Source organism: Phyllostomus hastatus, unplaced genomic scaffold (genome assembly GCF_019186645.2).
Source record: "Phyllostomus hastatus isolate PE091 unplaced genomic scaffold, TTU_PhHast_1.1 phas_contig_80, whole genome shotgun sequence".
NCBI classification, from domain to species: domain Eukaryota; kingdom Metazoa; phylum Chordata; class Mammalia; order Chiroptera; family Phyllostomidae; genus Phyllostomus; species Phyllostomus hastatus.
The window spans coordinates 18,820,762-18,837,491 of record NW_025333960.1 but is presented as its reverse complement, the minus strand read 5'-3'; the positions used below and the strand labels follow the sequence as shown (position 1 = coordinate 18,837,491).

The 16,730-nt window shown below is 39.9% G+C and overlaps 1 pseudogene; it reads left to right on the top strand.

The window, feature by feature from the left end:
• The first annotated feature begins 8,956 nt into the window (after positions 1-8,956).
• LOC123826349 lies at positions 8,957-12,785 on the top strand (annotated as a pseudogene).
• Positions 12,786-16,730: the final 3,945 nt, after the last annotated feature.

Genomic DNA, 16,730 nt, shown 5'->3' with positions numbered 1-16,730 from the left:
AGCCTAAAATAGTTACTATCTAGCCTTTTACAGATAATGTTTGCCCTTTGCTCTTGAGCAACTATGGACTAACTATGGACTCCTTAAATTTTAGAAAGTTCTGAGAAGATTTGATCCCACTCCTAAATGCTCTGAGAATTCAAATAAGTTGCTCTTGCTACTCAAAGTGTCATCCACTTCATTGGCATCCAGCATTGGTATCATTGGGAAACAGAAATGTGTGCAGACAAACCAAGAGGAACAACTGGGGAGCAGGATGGACAACTCAACCCAGGGTTCCAGTGTGGGGAAATAAAGACTCAAAACCTCTAACTGAAAACACCTGTAGGGGTTGCAGCAGCAGGAGAAACTCCCAGCCCCACAGGAGAGTTCCTTGGAGAGACCCACAGGGTCCTAGAATGTACACAAACCTACCCACCCAGAAATCAGCACCTGAAGGGTCCAATTTGCTTGTGGGTAGTGGGGGAAGTGACTGAAAGTCTGCCAAGAACTGAGCAAGTGGCATTATTCCCCCTCTGACTCTTTCCCCACAGACAACGCTACAAGGCATCAAGTTGGGTTGCCCTGCCCTGGTGAGTATCTAAGGCTCCGACCCTTATTATGTAACAGGTGTGCCCAGACCCCCCCCAAAAAAATATATATATATGGCCCAAATGAAAGAACAGATCAGATCTCTAAAAATAGAACTAAGAAATGAGGAGCTAGCCAACCTATGAGATGTAAAGTTCAAAATGCTGGTAATCAGGATGCTCATAGAAATGATTGAGTATGGCCACAAAATAGAGGAAGAAGTGAAGGCTATGCAAAGTGAAAGAAAAATACAGGGAATCAACAGTGACAGGAAGGAAACTGGGACTCAAATCAAAAACTTGGAACAAAAGGAAGAAATAAACATTCAACCAAAACACAATGAAGAAACACGAATTCAGAAAAAATGAGGAGAGACTTAGGAACCTCCAGAACAACTTTAAACATTCCAACAACTGAATCATAGGGGTGTCAGAAGGAGAAGACCAAGAGCAAGAAGTTGAAAACTTATTTGAAAAAATAATGGAGAACTTCCCTAATCTAGCAAAAGAAATAGACTTCCAGGAAGTCCAGGAAGCTCAGAGAGTCCCAAAGAAGTTGGACCCAAGGAAGCACACACCAAGGCACATCATAATTACACTACCTAAGATTAAAGAGAAGGAGAGAATCTTAAAAGCAGCAAGAGAAAAGGAGACAGTTACCTACAAAGGAGTGCCCATAAGACTGTCAGCTGATTTCTCAAAAGAGACCTTACAGGCAAGAAGGGGCTAGAAAGAAGTATTCCAAGTCATGAAAGGCAAGGACCTACATCCAAGATTACTCTATCCAGCAAAGCTATTATTCAGAATGGAAGGGCAGATAAAGTGCTTCCCAGATAAGACAAGTTAAAGAAGTTCATCATCACCAAGCCCTTACTATATGAAATATTAAAGAAACTTATCTAAGAAAAAGAAGATGATAAAAAATATGAACAGTAAACTGACAACAAACTCACAGCTATCAACAACTGAACCTAAAGCAAAAACAAAAATGAACTAAGGAAACAACTAGAATAGAAACAGAATCAGAAAAATGGAGATCACATGGAGGGTTATCAGTGGGGAGGGGTAGGGGTAGGAGTGAGAATGGGGGGAAAGGTACAGGGAATAAAAAGCACAATGGTAGGTACAAAATAGACAGAGGGGTTAAGAAGAGTATGGAAAATGGAGAAGCCAAAGAACTTATATCTATGACCCATAGACATGAACTAAGGTGGAGGAATGCTGTTGGGAGGTGGGGGATGGTGCAGCACAGAGGGGAATAAAGGGGATAAAAAAAATGGTACAACTGTAATAGCATAATCAATAAAATATATATATATATTTTTTTAAAGATTTATTTTTTTATTTTTAGAGAGGGAAGGCAGGGAGAAAGGGAAAGAGAGAGAGAGAAACATGAATGTATGGTTGCTTGGGGCTGTGACCTGCAACCCTGGCATGTGCCCTGGCTGGGAATCAAACCTGCAGCACTTTGGTTTGCAGCCCACACTCAATCCACTGAGCTACGCCAGCCAGGGCTTTTTTTTTTTTAATAAAATATATTTTTTAAAAATCTATGTACATGTGGACTCAGTTCAAACCTGTGTTGTTTAAGGGTCAACTGTATATATATGGAGAGATTTATTTTAAGGAATTGGCTCATGTGATGTTGGAGGTTGGCAAGTCTGAAATCTGCAGGGTCAGCAGGCAGGCTGAAAATGCCAGCAAGAGTTAATGTTGCAGTTTTGAGTCTAGGCAGTCTGTAGGCAGGATTCTCTCTTTTTCTGGGATCTCAGCCTTTTCTCTTCAAGCCTTCAACTGATTGGATGAGGTGCACCCACAGTATGAAGGACAATCTGCTTTACTCAAAGTCTACTTATCTGAGTATCAGTCACATCTAAAGAATAGTTTCACAGCAACATCTAGGCTGGTGTTTAACCAAACAATTGGGCATCATAACCTAAACAAATTGACACATAAACTTAATTACTACATTTTTCAGGTGGAAAACTTAGAAAATTTGAACCATTTTCTAAGTGGAAATCTTAGAAGTCAGGGAGAAATAGGGATAAACCCATGACCAATATGTGAAGTTGGTGAAAGTGGGTCTCCTATAATTGCCAAATACTGTTTAAAAGGGGGTCAAATACATGGTGACAGAGGAGAATTGACTTTGGGTGGTGAACACACAATGTAATATACAAATGACATATTAGAGAATTTCATCCTTGAAACTTACATAATCTTATTAACTAATGCCACCCCAATACATTTAATAAAATTAAAAATATATACATTTTTTCTTAGAATCTACCTCAGGCATGTATGCCTCCTCCTAGGGCCCATCGCAAGTACCTCATGAGGTAGAAAGATTAACTATGGAACTATACTGTCCAGTACCACAGCCACCAACCACATGTGGCTATCATGTGCCGAACATGTGACTAGTTTTAACGGAGGTGGAATACACACTGGACTTAAAATATTAACTATTTAAAGCCCTGCTGGCATAGCTCAGTGGATTGAGCACGGGCTGCAAACCAAAGTGTCGCAGGTTCGATTCCCAGTCAGGGCACATGCCTGGGTTGCAGGCCATGACCACCAGCAACCGCACATTGATGTTTCTCTCTCTCTCTCTCTTTCTCCCTCCCTTCCCTCTCTACAAATATGTTGGGAACCGCCCTGACTGGTATCAGAAACTGAAACCCCCGCCTAGGCTAAGGCTAAGGGAACGCCCTTGGAACCGTGAGCCGGCAAGGAGACAAAAGCTTATCTTCCTGGCAGGAACGCTGTTTCTGCTGCTGAACCCCAAAAAGCTTGGTCGGTTAGCCAAAGACGGGTAAGATTCCCCACGGGGGGAACGACCCAAGCCAGGCACGATCACTTTTGGGAGGCCCCCCAAAAGAAGGACTTGGGGGGCTGCAGCAAAGGGGGTGATGGACCCTCACTCCTCGGCTTTGACAAAGTCTGAGTTCTCAGCGTCCAGAAGAAAATCTCCTTATCTCTCGGTGGCTTTAGTTCCCGCGCTCCACCTAAGCCTGAAACAATGACGGGGTAGTACAGCTCGGTACTGGGAAGTGCGGATTTCCCGGGGTGATCAGGCCTAAGAAAGAACATGTAAATTACTGTGAAACCTTCTTTGTTCAAGAATGCTCTCAGTTGAATGAGGAGGGTCTTAGGAGGAAGCTAGTTTGTTCCTCAGCCTTACAGCTCTTTGACCCCCAACTCAATAGACCGGCAGAGTTCTTTGTTTTCTATATTCCTTACTTCCCCTAATGAGTACTGTACTTTACCTGAATTATTATGCAAAATGAGCCTAATAAAAGCAGGTATGGACGGTAAATCAGTGCGCTCCCCACTAGGGGGGTGGCCATTCTGTCCCTACTTCCCCACAGAAACTAGTTTGTCTCTGTGCATGTTGTTATTTCTCGCGTGTTTATTGTCGAGCCATCCACAGCATTCCGTGGTCACTGCTGGCCGGTGACCCACGCGCAACACAAATAAATAAATAAAATCTTTTTAAAAAAAAGATTAAGTATTTATTCATTTATTTATTTATTTAAATGCAGCAATTTTTTAAAAAGATTATATTTATTTATTTTTATTTATTTATTTATTTTATATTTAGGGAGAGGGCAAGAGAGGGAGAGAAATACTAATGGGTGAGAAAGACATCAATCAGTTGCCCCTTGTACACCCCCAACAAGGGACCTGGCCTACGACAGAGACCCTGACTGGGAATCAATCAGCGACCTTTTGGTTTGCAAACTGGCATTTAATCCACTGAGCCACTCCACCCAAGGCCAAAGATTTAGTATTTAAAACTCAATAATCTGTCTTGGCTGGTGTGGCTCAGTGGATTGAGTGCCAGCCTGAGAACTGAAGGGCCATAGGCTCGATTCCCAGTTGGCACATGCCTGGGTTGTGGGCCAGGTCCCCAGTTGGGGGAGCTCAAGAGGCAACCTCCCATTGATGCTTCTCTCTCTTTCTCCCTCCCTTCCCCTCTCAAACAATAAATTAATAAAATCTTTTAAAAATACATAAAAGATTTCTATTTTTAAAAAACTCAATAGTGTTCATCTAGATTATATGATGAAATGATAATATTTTAAGTATATTGGGTTAAATGGATTATTGAAATTAATTTTGCCTACTTATTTTTTAGTTTTTTTTAATGTGGTCACTTAGGAATTTTTAAATTATATATGTGACTTTCATATTTCTATGGCCAAAGATGTTCTAGACCTTTGCTATTTGTTTTAGATTCAGTTGTGTTCCCCCCAAAATGGATATGTTGAAGCCCTAAGCCCTCCAGTGTGAAAACAGGGCCTTAAAGAAGTAATTACAGTTAAATGAGATTATGTGGTTGGCTCCCTGATTCGATAGGATTGGTGTCCTTAAAAGAAGCAGAAGAGACACTAGGGATGGGTGTACACAGAGAAAAGGCCATGTGAGGACACTGTGAGTAGACAGCCATCTAGAAGCCAAGGGAAGTATTCTCACCAGAAACCAAACCCTGCTGAGATCTTGATCTTGGGCTTCCAGCATCCAGAACTGTGAGAAAATACATTTCTGTTGTCTAAGCAGCCCATTTTGCTATGACAGCCCTAGGACTTATTAACACATTACCCTGAGTGCAGTCCATGGACCAGCACCCATCACCACCTGTGGGCTTGTTAGAAATGCAGAACTCCAGGCCCCACCCCACACCAGTGGAACCAGAATCTGCATTTTTTTTACAAGATCCCTGGGTGACATAAGGAGCCCTGTTCTGGAGCACAGGTCAGCTTTGGTCAGGGACTTCTAAATAGAGTGGGAGAGGGGATGTGGAGAGGTGTGCTGTGGGGTGGAGAAGTCAGCGGCTCTGCCTGGTGGCCTATGACTCCTCAGGGAGGTAAGCGTCAGTAGCTAAGGTTGGAGAAGAGCCCTGGAATTCAAACACCCAGCCTGGGGAGATTTTTCTACTCCTAATGATTAGAATTACTGCTTTTCAGAGCTGGTGGTGATCCTTCAGGAACTATCTAGTTCACATCCTTGAGGAGGGACACTACAGCTGACCCAAGACCATTTGGCAGGGATGAGAATCTGGCCTCCTTATTCCCAGTAGACATGTTGCTACCATTTGATTTAATTCAACATGAAAATTCTAACAAATAGGTACAGTCGAGGTTTTGTTGTTGTTGTTGTTGTTGTTGTTGTTGTTGTTGTTGTTGTTGTTTTAAATGCAGAGAAGCCTGTCTTAGCTGTTCTTGGGAAAGGAGGGAAAACCAGCCTGAGTCTCATGGACCTGATGGGTGAGCGCACGCTCTAATATCAACCACATGTTCTTTGCACGTTTGATAGGGATCCCACACTTCTCACTGCAACTTTTCTACTAAAGGTTACCATATGCCGTAGGAATGTTTCACCACGTGAATTGGCCCTATAAGCTGAGAGGTTTAAATTACCAGGCAGAGTGAGTTAATCTATGCCTTCATTATCCATGTGTCTGACTATCTAAAGACGTTGCTGGCATGGAGTTGTAACTCATGACTGACTTGCTAATTTGAAATATAGATGGGTGCCTCCCTTTCTTTGCCCCTCCTTGTGCACACACTTAGATGCTGATTACAGTGGAGTTTGCAAATGGGTTGAATGTATTCTCAAGTCTGTCCTGCATTAATCCCTATAGACATATTGCTTTCTGGGAGTTGGAGAATCACCAAGCAGTTGAAAGTCCAGTTGAAAGTAACAGAGGGGGAGCATGTAGATGAGGAAAGGGGGAGGAGAATATGTTGGAGAGGAGTTAATGAGAAGTAGGTGAAGATTAAACAGCCATTGCTTCAGATGGAACTTACTGCTGCCTGGGAGCTAGACTGAAAGTGGGTTTCAGAGTGGGCTGATTTAGATGCGAAGCTCAGCTTTGCCTCTTGGTGGGCGAGTGAACCTGGACAGGTTGTTTAATCTGAGCCTCAGTATACTCACCTATAGGAATGAGAATAACAAGACTTTTCTTGTGGAATTTTCTTGAAATATAAATGAGAAGATAGAGAAAATGCACATGGTAGGGTCTCAGTCAATGTTGATTTTCTGTCTTTCCTTCCATCCTTCCTCCTCCTATTGAAACTGAGATGTTTTCTACACTTGATGCTGGCAAGACGAGGTTCATTTTTACTTGCCCAATAAGAGGAGAAATTATGGACAGATACAGTGAGATCATCTTTGGGGACATTGATAGTTTTGCTTTATTTTATTGAGATACTCCGTATTTTTCAGTTATCAGAGAACATAATTACTACACATGGCAAACAACTGAGATCTATTAACAAAAAAGTAGTAGAAGAATAACATTAATAATATCATCATTGCTATGTACTAAATAGGTAAGCCAGTGATCTTGGTGGTTGAATGTTTGATATACTTTCAACAGGCCAACTCAAGGTCTGGCTATTTCTGTTGACATAAATCTATTTATTTATTTTTGTTTTGTTTGTGTGTGGTGGGGAAAGGAGAGGAGGTCCCCAAAATACAGCTTAAGCTCTTGATATACTTAAGGTTCTAGACAAGAGTAACCCAAAACTAAATAAAAGGTGTTCTAATGCATCGTACCTCCCCCTGTGTACACAGCTGCTACTGAAGGACACAAGAACTTTTCCAGGTGAAAACACTGTGACGGAGCGGTGAATCCCATGAAGTAACCAACAGGACACTTTTTCCATGTATTTAGCACCACACAGAACTATGACACACCAGGGGCTTTCTCAGAACACCATTCATTTGAAGAACAAAGAGAGCCCCATCCTACATGTGGGCTCTCTTTCTCATTCTTATATTGAAAGTTTATGAGTCTGGTGTATTCAGAAAGAAAGCCACAAAACTAGGGGCAGAATTAAAATGCAGAAATAATATTTTCTGTGTTCAATGACACTTTTAAAAAGTCTTTCTTTTTTTTCCTTTTTATTGAATTTATTCAAGTGACACTGGTTAACAAAAGTATACAGGTTTCAGGTGCTTTTCTACAATTCCACAACACACCATCTGTAAACTGTTATTGTGTGTTCACCAACCCAAGTCAAGTCTCTGTCCTTCTCCACTTATCCCCATACCATCCTCCACCTCCATGACCCTCACCGTTGACACAAATTTAAATGGTAACACTTGCAGAGACCTTTAAAATCAGCAGGAGATCTTTTTGTTATATCCCAATGGTATATTTTTAGAAGGTCCTTGGCAAAAAGGGCTTATCCAGGTATAGCATGTTAAAATATTGCTCTATTATTTCAGATGTCAAGGACACTTAGATGAGAAATAAAGTCCCTGCCTGCATAAAGGCATCGTGCTGGTTTTTGGTCATTTTTGTGGCTCTCCAAATGAAGTCAGCCAACTAGAGAGAGCACCATGGCCCACGCCAGAGGAGGAACACTGGTCTGCCAGCCCACCCTGGGATTTCAGGACTTGGGAATCCAGAAGCTCTCTCTCTAAGGAGCTGCAGACAGTAAAGAACCAAATGAAATATACACATGCCTCTTTCCATCTACTTCTGTGGACTCATAACCTGAGTCACCAGAAAAACAAAAATAATACTATTTATTGGGTCACTAACTACATGCCAGAAATGGGTTAACTCATTCCATTCTGAAAACAATCCTATGAGATAGGAAATACTGTATCCATTATACAGAAAATTGAGACCCAGAGAGGTTAATTAGCTAGCCCAAGTTCACTCAGCAAACGGCGAGCTGGGAATTGAATTCAAGTTTGACAAGATGATGCTGCCTCTTAGATCAGAGGCATTACCACAGCAGCCTATAGTTTTAGTTTATACTTGTTTTGCAACATATATTTATAATATAATATTATAAACTTATTACATTACCCTGATATCTCCTTTTCCTTCAGATAAGAAAACATCTAGCATGGTTTTCAAAATAGAATCAATATCTTCACCTGAATAAGAAATGGCTACTCTCTTTTACCTAAAAAATTTTGGTGATCTCATTTCATTTTGTAAACATTCTTGCATTTTCTAAATAGCTACATTTTATCCTCTTTCACTTCTTTAATCTCACAGAACTGCCAACTTGGCCACCAGCTGCTATATATGCATTCATTTGGAAGTCCAGCACAGGTCTGCTCTGAGTCAGGCTCTGTGCCCTTCCATGGAAAGACAAGTATTAATATGATCCCATTTTCAAGTGTTCCCAGTCTAGTGGGGACAACAGTCATGCAAACAGACAATTTCAGTGGAGTTTGTGACCACTTTTACACACTTACACACTTACAGTCAAAGCTGGAGAAACAGAGGATCAGCAATGACATCAGCTTGGAAGCACTGACAAGTAGTTAGCATTCAGTGTGGTGTAGAGGCTGGAAGGTGGTGGTTAGGCATCAGGGTAGGGTGAATATACCAGTAGGAGCAACAGGGAGAAGGCATGACTGGGCCTGGAGTATTTCAGGACTCATCTGTGGGCCTTTGGGATGTGAGGAGCAGAGGAGCACAGGAGATGGGAGAGAAGTTAGGAGAAGTGAGGCCAGGTGAGGCAGGCCTCATGTCCCTTGCTCAGGAGTTTAGATTCTATCCTGTGGGCAAGGAGGTCCCATGGACGTTTTACAAGAGGTATAACACAATGAGATTCTTCTTTTAAGAAAAGCCTCTGGCAGATGTGAGAACTATTGCCAAAAAGAGAGAGACCAATGGCATGGCTATGCAGTAATCCAGATGCAAGACAGGCTTGACAAACAGGAATGGAGATGGGGCCGCATAGGAAGACATTTCTGAGTTAGCATTAACAGGGTGGAGAGTAGCCTACATGTGAAGGGCCTGGGAGCTGAGTTCAAGCCAACTTTGACATGTCTGACTTGGTGACAGTATTAAATAAAATAAGGCATAAGAAGAACATGTTTGGAAGGTTGGGGAATGGAGTTAGGGTGTGAAATATAAAAACAAAACAAAAAGAATAGGTGCTTTTTCTTGGGTCCTACTTCCAGAGATTCTTGGTTGATTTGTCTAGGGGTGTAGCCTAGACACTGGGATATTTGATTTAATCCTTCCAGGTGATTATAATGAAAAGCCAAATTGAAAAGATATAAGAGATAAGAGAAGACTGATAATAGAATTCTCAGAACCAAGATTTACAGGCAAGAAATCATTAATAGGCTATTGATCAAATGTGTTCATTAATAGGCTATTGGTCAAATTTACTATGTGATTCAAAACTCAGCCCCAGTTCTCAAGTAAAGCATACCCCACCCTGTCCCTCCCACTGAATGCAGCTATAAACCTGGGCAGAATGTATGGAGCAGCAATTTAAGGACTCTGTAAAGTAAATAGTAGCAGATGGATTGGGAAGGAAGACCAGAGTTCAAAGTACCTCTGAACCAATGGTGCATTTACCATATTGTTAACTTCAGTGGTGCACAGTCTAGACATAAAGTAGTCCGAAACTGCAAGTGGGTTCCAAGGGAAACCCTCTGGTTCTGGCTCAAGAAACAGAAAACAGGTCTCCTAATGCTCAAAGAGAATGAGAGAAATCCCATTATCTTTTTTTTTTTTTTTTTTGTAATTCTTCTGGCTAGAGGATGGAAAAGGGGATCCCAGGAACCAGGAAGTACTAGGGACATTATAAAGAGGAAAGAATTTGGGCAAGTGACCTGGTAATGTTGTTTAGAAATCCCTGGGCTCACCCTAAGCTGTGCATATGTAAATTTGACCCTGAACAATACACTGAAAGCTTTGAGATGGAACTATAAACGGAGATAGACCACCACCCATACCCTACTCTGGCCACCAGGTGGTACACATGCTGACAGAGCAGGAGAACACTGCAAAGACTTGGAAGTGAAACTGACAGCCACCCCACAACCCACAAAAAGTTGGTTGAAACTTGTAGCTTGCAGCCAAATGGGTCAGTTGCTTACTAAAGTGAAAAAAATCAACATTTTCCACAGGATTTAAGAGATACCCAGAGACTCATATTATTCAAAATATCTAGAATGCAATACAAATTTGTTCATCATAGGAAAACCAGGAAAATCTCAACTTACATGCTAAAAGGATACAGATGTGGGAATCACCTGACAAAGACTTTAAAGCAGCCATTATAAAAGTGATCCAACAAGTAAGGACAAACTTTCTTTAAATGAAGGGAACATAGACAGTCCCAGCAAAAATAAATAAATATGAAAGTAAGAAAGGAACAAAGAAAATAAAGAAAAACCAACTGGAAGTATTAGACCTAAAAAATATAATAACTGTAATTTTAAAACTCATTGATAAGCTCAATGGCAGAATGGAGGTGACAGGAGGAAGAGTCAGTGACTGTGAAGACAGATCAATAGAAATTCTCCAATCTCAGTGACAGAAAGAATAAAGATTGGGGGCAAAAATGGACAAGTCGCAAGTTGAGAACCTGTGAAACAACACCAAAAGCCTAACATTTATGTTATTAGAGTCCCAGAAGTAGAGGAAAAGTGCAATGTGAAGAAAGACAGACAGACAGAAAGAAAGACAGACTAAAAACTTCCAAAATTTGACAAAACACACAAAACCTACAGATTTGAAAAGCTCATCAAATCATAAATAGGACAAACCAAAAAATAAAAAATAAAAAAAACCCATGCCCCAAAATATTATAACCAAACTACTGAGAATTAAACTGATAATGAAATCTTACAAGCAACCAGAGAAAAGTGACATGTTAATTACAGAGAACAATTACCCAAATAACTGCAGACATCTCATCAGAAATCATAGAAGCCAGATGGAAGCAGAAGAGCATTTTAAAAATACTGAAAGAAAAGAACTGTCATCCCAGAATTCTATACCCAGCAAAAATATGCTTCAGGAATGCAGATGAAATAAAAATCTTCTCAGAACAAAGAGAGTAGAATTTGTTGTCAGCAGACCTGCTCTAATAGTACATTTTTCAAACAGATAGCAATTATACCAGACGGAAATATGGAATACCAGGAATGAAGTAGGAGTAACAGGAATGGTGACTGTATGGGTCAATATAATAGACTTCATTCTCTCAAATTCTTTAAACCCTGCTTTATGGTTGGAAACAATAAGTGTAATACTATTTGATATAATGTTTGTAAATGTAATACATAATACATACAATGTTTGCATTCCCTGCTACAAAATGAAGCAGGGAACGCAAAGTCCCTATATGGTGATAAGGTTTCTACATTCTTCTCAAAGTGGTAAAATATCGTGAAAAGGTAAGCATGTATTCTGTAATTCCTAAAGCAAAAATATTATGCAAAGAGATGTAATAAAATATACACACACAATACACATACAATAAATAAAATAGAATACTAAAAAGATTCATATAACCACCAAAATAGCATGAGGTGGGAAACAAAGAAAAAAAAAAGAGGGAACAAACAAAATAAAAACGGTAGGCTTAAATTCAAACATAAACAATTACATTAAATGCAAATAGTCTAAAATCAATTGAAAGAGATTGGCAGGCCTCTTATCGTGGCTTCTTGGAGGCAGTCAGCTGCTTCAGGATAAAGCTGAGCATCTTTCCCAGCCACTGGCTGCCAAGGCCTCATTGTAGTGGACAATCAACGCAAACTTTATGCCTTTTATGAGAAGTGTATGGCCCCAGAAGTTGCTTCTCATGCTCTAGGTGAAGAATGGAAGCATTATGTGGTTTGAATCAGTGATGGGAATGGCAAACAAGGTTTCCCCATGAAGTATCGTGTCTTGATCCATGGCCGTGTCCTCCTGCTACTGAGTAAGAGGCACTCCTGTTATAGCCCAAGGAGGACTGGAGAAAGCACAAATCTGTTTGGGGTGGCACTGTGGATGCTAATCTCAGTGTTCTCAACTTGGTCATTGTTAAAAACAGGGAGGAAGATATTCCTGGTCTCACTGATACTACTGCACCTTGTCACCTGGGGCCCAAAAGAGTTAGCAGAATCCACGAACTTTTCAATCTCTGTAAAGAAGATGATGTCCACCGATACACTCTGAGAAAGCACCTAAACAAAGGCAAGAAACCTAGGATCAAAGCACCCAAGATTCAGCATCTTGTTATTCCACGTGTCCAGCAACACAAATGTTGGTGTATTGCTCTGAACAAGCAATGTGCCAAGAAAAATAAGGAAGAGGTCACAGAATATGCTCGACTTTTGGCTAAGGGAAGGATGGAGGCCAAAGAAAAACACCAGGAGCAGGTAGCCAAGAGACACAGGCTGTCCTCTCTGAAAGCTTCTACCTCTCGGTCTAAATGCAGTCAAGCATGAGATTTTCTAAGATTAATAAATGAAGAACAGACATCAGAAAAGAAAGAGAGAGAAAAGAAAGGAAAAGATTGGCAGAACGGATTCTTTAAATGACTAGATTTTATGTGGTGTTTTATAAAAACTCAGGCCCTGGCCAGCGTGGCTCAGTTGGTTGGAGAATCATACCATAGACCAAAGGGTTGCAGATTTGATTCCTAGTCAGGGCATATTCCCAGGTTACAGGTTCCATCCCCAGTCTGGGTGATTACAAGAAGGAAACCAAACGATGTTTCTCTATCTCTTCAATGTATCTCTCTCTCTCTCTCTCTCTCTCTCTCTCTGCTCCCCCACCCACTTCTTTTCTCTGTGAAAACAATGAAAAAATGTCCTCAGGTGAGGATAAAAATTTTTTTAAAAATTCACTTAAAACAAAAGGTGTAAGAAAATTGAAACTAAAAGTATATATCGTATACCCAAGAAAAAAATGGAAACTTGTGTCCACAAAAAAACTGTGCATAAATGGTAATAGAAGCATTATTCATAATAGCTCAAAACTGAAACAACCCACAAGTCCTTCAACTAATGAATGGCTAAGCAAACTATAGTACATACATACCTTGAACTACTGTTCAGTAAATAAAACAAATTAACTGCTGATATACACAACAATTTGGATAGGTTTCAGGGGAATTATGCTGTGTGAATAAGGCTGTTTATATATCGATATTGAAATGATGAGATTATGGAGATGGGGACAGATCAGTAGTAGGCAGGGATCAGGGAGAGGAAAGTGGGGAGGTGGCTGTGGCTATAAAAGAACAGCACAGGATTTTTGTGATAGAGCAGTTTTGTATCTTGATTGTTGTGGTGGCCACATGAATCTACATATGATAAAATTTCACAGCACTGAATACGAACACACAAACACAAAATTGAGTGCATGTAAAACTAATGGAATCTGAATAAGGTATATGGGTTACATCGATGTCAACTTTTCTGTTGTGATTATACTATGGTTATGCAAGATTTCAAGATGTTACCATTGAGTGGAACTGAGTTAAGTTAGTAGTTTGCTAGGCTGCCATAACAAAGAACTACAGATGGGTAGCCTAAACAATGGAAATTAATTTTGTCCTAATTCTGGAGGCTAGAAGTCCAAAATCAAGTTGTTGACAGGGTTGGTTCCTTCTGAGGACTGTGAGGGAGAATCTGTTCCAGGTCTCTCTCTCTTTGGCTTATTGATGGTTATCTTCTCTTTGTGTCTTTGCAGCATTTTCCTGTGTGTCTTTGTGTCCAAATTTCCCTGTTTTTTAAAAGATTTTATTTATTTAATTTTAGAGAGAGGGGGAGGAAGGGCGAAAGAAGGAAACATCAATGTGTGGTTGCCTCTCATGTGCCCCTTATTGGGGACCTGGCCCACAATCCAGGCATGTGCCCTGACTGGGAATTGAACAGGTGACCCTTTGGTTCTCGGGCCAGCACTCAGTCCACTGAGCCACACCAGCCAGGGCAAAATATCCCTATTTTATAAGGACACCAGTCAGACTGGATTAAGTACCACTTTAATGGTCTTAGTTTAACTTGATTACTTCTGCAAAGACCCTATCTCCAAATCTCCCAGCCCGAGGCACTGGAGGTTAGGACTTCCACATATGAATTTGAAAAGGATGCAATTCAATCCATAATAGGTATATGGATCTTTCTGTACTATTTCTTACAACTGCATGGCAATCTATAATTTTTTCAAAATAAAAATATTTTAAAGAAATAAAAAAAGAAAAATATGGAAAGAAATCAAGTGATACAAAGTTTTCTCTGATTATAATGAAATAAGACTAGAAATCAATAACAGAAAAAATCTTTAAATACTTGGAAATTAAGCAATATACTTTTCTCTAACCCTTGGTCAAAGAGAGAGTCTTAGGAAGAGTAAAAAGTAAATATTGAACCACATCATAATAAAGATACAACAGATCAAAATTTGTGGAATGCAACTAAAGCAGTGCTTAGATGGAAACATATAGCTTTAATGCTGATAGTAAATAAACTATGTAACATATAAACTGTGGAGTATCATCCAGTGTGAAAATATTGAAGTTATAGAAAGAACTCTAGGATATATATGTAAAACAGTAAAAAAATATATTATATACAGTATGCTACTTTTGGTGAAAAAGAGGGAGACAGTCAGAAAAATTTACATCTGCTTGTTTGTCCAGGAAGGAACACAGGTAGGAGGCATCATGAACTAATTTAAGTGGTTATCTGTGTGGGTGGCGGGAAGTGGGGCAGGTAGGGTGGAAGCAGGAGTAAGATTTTTCAATGTATACCTTGTATATTACTTTACTTTTTTTAATTGAGGAGAACTTTGCATAACATAAAATTAACCATTTTAAAGTGTACAACTCAGTGGCATTTTGCACATTTACAATATTGTGAAACCACCTACTTTTACCAAATTCCAAAACATTTCATCAACCTGAAGAAAACCCTGTCCCCATGAAGCAGTCACTCCCCACTCCCCTTTGCCCCAGACACTGGTAACCACCAGTCTACTTCTATCTCTATGGATTTACCTGTTCTGGAGATTTCATAGAAATGGAAGCATATAATGTTTGTTTTTTTGTGTCTAGCTTCTTTCACTTAACATAATGTTTCCAAGGCTCATCCACACTGAAGTATGTATCAGCACTTTGTTCTTTTTTTTTAACTGAATTAATATTCGATTTTATCAATAAACCACACTTTGCTTATCCATTCATCTGTAGATTGACCTTCTGGCTATTATGAATAATGCTGCTATGAACATTCTTCTACATCAAACATTTGTTTCAGTACCTGCTCTCAATTCTTTTGGGTGTATGAGGTCTCTCCAGAAAGTATCCAGCCATGTGCTATGTGAAACAGAGACATTTATTGCAGAAAATATAAGATACATTGTCTCATTGTACATGAGACAATGATGCCTCATTCCCCTTCAAAGTAGGCATCTTGGGACCTCACACCGTTCTCCCAACTGTAGCATAATGTTCCTTCTGATCTGGTAGCAGAAGCCATAGCCACAACACATTTCATGACAAGATCCTATATCAAAATCTCTGACACAGTAGTTTGGGAATGTGCAGATCAGGTTCTAGTTCTTGCACTGTCAGTCGCTGAACTTTGTTGACTGCAGCCTGTACATGTTCAACGTTCTCAGGTGTTCTGCTTATTGCAGGCCTTCCAGAACATGGATCACTTTCAACAAATTCTCAGCCCTCTTTGATGCCGCACTTGTATTTGTGCTGAACCCATTGAATTGTCCCCAAAAGCCTCCTAAATCATCCAAATAGTTTCCATGGAGTAATGTTCAAGCTTAAGGTAAAATCTGATGCAGATTCGTTGCTCTCCTCACTCAGTCATTTTGAATGCAACGGCCACACAGTACACATGCTCACTCAATGGCTTCTACCACCCACTGACTAGTACATTAAAGTCATCATTGTTCACACATGCACATTCCAGTCCACTCTCCTTGGCTGCCACGTTACATCGATGTCACACAAACTGTTTTCATTGTATTTACAATGGCTGGACTTTTTCCAGACAGACCTCATATATATGAGAGTGGCATGGGGGCATCAAATGGCAGTTCTGTGTTAAATTTCTTTAGGAACCACCACACTACTATTTTCCACAGTGGCTGTACCATTTTAATTTCCACAGCAATGTGCCAGGATTCCAATTTCTTCACATCCTCACTAACATTGTTGCTTTCCATATATTTTTTATTATAGCCATCCTAGTAGGTATAAAGTGCTATCTCATGTTTTAAATTTGCATTTCCCTAATGACTAATAATGTTGAGCATCTTATCATGTGCTTCTTGGTCATGTGTATATCTTTTTTTTTTTTTGGTATTGTTTTCTTTTTGTGAAACCTAGTCTATATTATTACCTATTTGAAACAAAAAATAAATCAACTTTA